The following is a 2,462-nucleotide window of genomic DNA, read 5'->3' as shown; positions in this document are numbered from 1 at the left end:
CTCTCTCTCTCTCTGGTAAAAAGCTGCCGACGGCTGGGTCCTCCCTAGAGACCCAAAACCATCACTTTGATACCTTAGAACCACAAAGATCTATCTTTTGAGTAACTGTAAGACCACGAGGTCGGAAATCAAACGAATGGTCTATCGGCTCTATCAAAATCGTAAGATTGTCCGGAGTCGTTATCTAGACATTCAAAGAATTACTTTCCGAAAAAAACAAACTTGACATGTTTTGGAACTCAAATTTTTTTTACGGTACGTCAAATTTATCAAAAACTAAGGGTTGAGAAAATAGAACTATGTAGTTCTATGGTAGCGACAATGTGACGGGGTGGCGTCGGTGGCCTAGTGGTTAGGCTACCGGACCCGTAGTCAAGAGATTGCGGATTCGGGGGTTCGAGCGTCAGCTCGGTTCGACGTTGTGTCCTTGGGAAAGGCCCTTTATACGAATTTCCTGTTTGGCTCGGTCCTTTCGGAGATGGACGTTTAAACTCGGAACTTCTGTCTCTTTTAATAACCTTGTAGTATGGATAAGGGCGTTAAGCCTATACCATTAAATCTCACCATATTTCTATGTGACGGTACCAGCTGGAGACTTGTGCTGTAACATCCAAGTCTGGGCAATCCGACCTTGTTCATTATAGAGCGCACCGTTTGACACACTTTGGATTAAAATAAGTAAGGAAAAGAGGGAAAAGTAATGCAAAGAAGGAAATCTAAGACATAGATGGAAAAGTAAGACAAAGAGAGAAAAGTAAGACAAAGAGAGAGGGGAAAGTAAGACAAAGAGAGAGGGGAAAGTAAGACAAAGAGGAAAATGTTAGACACAGAGGGAAAAATACAGCAATGAAGAAAAATGAGAAAAGAAAGAGGGAAAAGTAAGACAAAGAGGAAACAGTGAGATAAAGAGGGGAAAGTAAGGCAGAGAGAGAAAAGTAGGTAAAGAAAGAGAGAAAAGTAAGTTACAGAAAGGGGAAAAGTAAGACAAAGAAAGGGGAAAAGTAAGACAAAGAAGGAAAAGTTGCGCGTGCACTCGACTACAGCGAGACTTGTATTTTGCCCTTCATTTGTCTGTCCATAGTGCTCACCAGCGTAGTGAAAGTTTATAATACAGAGAGTAAAGATTGGCGGCCATGTCAGTGCCCTGTCTAGGATAGCACAGGATAAGTCTATTGGCGGCCATGACAGTTTTAGAATCCAAGTCTATGAGTAGTCATGTCAGTAACCTGTCTAGGATATTAATGGACAAGTCTATGGGCGGCCATGTCAGTACCCTGTCTAGGATAGCACAGGACTAGTCTATGGGCGGCCATTATAGTGTCTGGTCTAGGATATTACAGGACTAGTCTATGAGTAGTCATTTCAGTAACTGCCTAGGATATTAATGGACAAGTCTGTGGGTGGCCATGGCAGTGTCTGGTGTATTACAGGACTAGTTTATGGGCGGCCATGATACTGTCTGGTGTAGGATATTACAGGACAATTCTATGGGCGGCCATGGCAGTGTCTGGTGTAGGATATAATAATTCAAGTCTTTGGGCAGCCATGACAGTTCCCACTCTAGGATTTTACAGGACTAGTTTATGGGTGGCCATGGCAGTGCCCGGTCTAGGATATTAATGGACAAGTCTTTGGGAGAGCAAAGAGTGACAGCCATGAAAGTGCCCTGTCTAGGATATTACAGGACAAGTCTATGGGTGGCCATGACAGTGTATGATCTAGGATATTACAGGACAAGTCTATGAGAGTGCCCTGTCTAGGATATTACAGGACTGGTCTATGGGCGGCCATGACAGTGTCTGGTCTAAGATATTACAGGACTAGTCTATGGGTGGTCTAAGATATTACAGGACAAGTCTATGGACGGCCATGACAGTGTCTGGTCTAGGATAGTATAGGACAAGTCTATGGACTGTGCCATCTTGTGCCAGTGAAAAGCCCGGTGTCCCCCTCCCTAGACTAACGAGGCCCGCCAGACAACAGGGAGCTCTATGTAACCAGCTGGGCTGTCTGACTGTCATGCCAAGAGAGACCGACGTATCTGCAAAAACTATTAATTTTTGTATCTTCGTTTAAATGGACGCCTAAACACATTGTGCATCTTGTGGCAGGAAGACGTATCTGCACTACAAATAGGAGATTTCACTATGGCAAACAGACGTAACTGAAGGGCCATGACCATATTTCCAATGACAGCGTGACTTAACTCAAAATCATTAAAAGTGCAGATACGTCGCTCTGCCTTGGCACGGCAGAACTGTGGTCAGTGGTGGTCAGTGGTCAGTGGTTGCGTGCACACATCTCCCCCAGACAGCCCTGCGCCTGGCCAACAACATACTTATCTGTGGCGACACGGAAGCCTCCAGTAATGATGCAAGATGAAGGCGAAAAAGCTAATTAAATGACCAATACAGAGAGAAAGAAGAAAGCAAAACAAGACAAAAATAAACCGTATCCCCGAA

The sequence above is a fragment of the Aplysia californica genome, unplaced genomic scaffold, assembly GCF_000002075.1.
Source record: "Aplysia californica isolate F4 #8 unplaced genomic scaffold, AplCal3.0 scaffold00231, whole genome shotgun sequence".
Taxonomy (NCBI): domain Eukaryota; kingdom Metazoa; phylum Mollusca; class Gastropoda; order Aplysiida; family Aplysiidae; genus Aplysia; species Aplysia californica.
The sequence above is the reverse complement of the archived record's forward strand: the minus strand, read 5'-3'. Positions refer to the sequence as shown.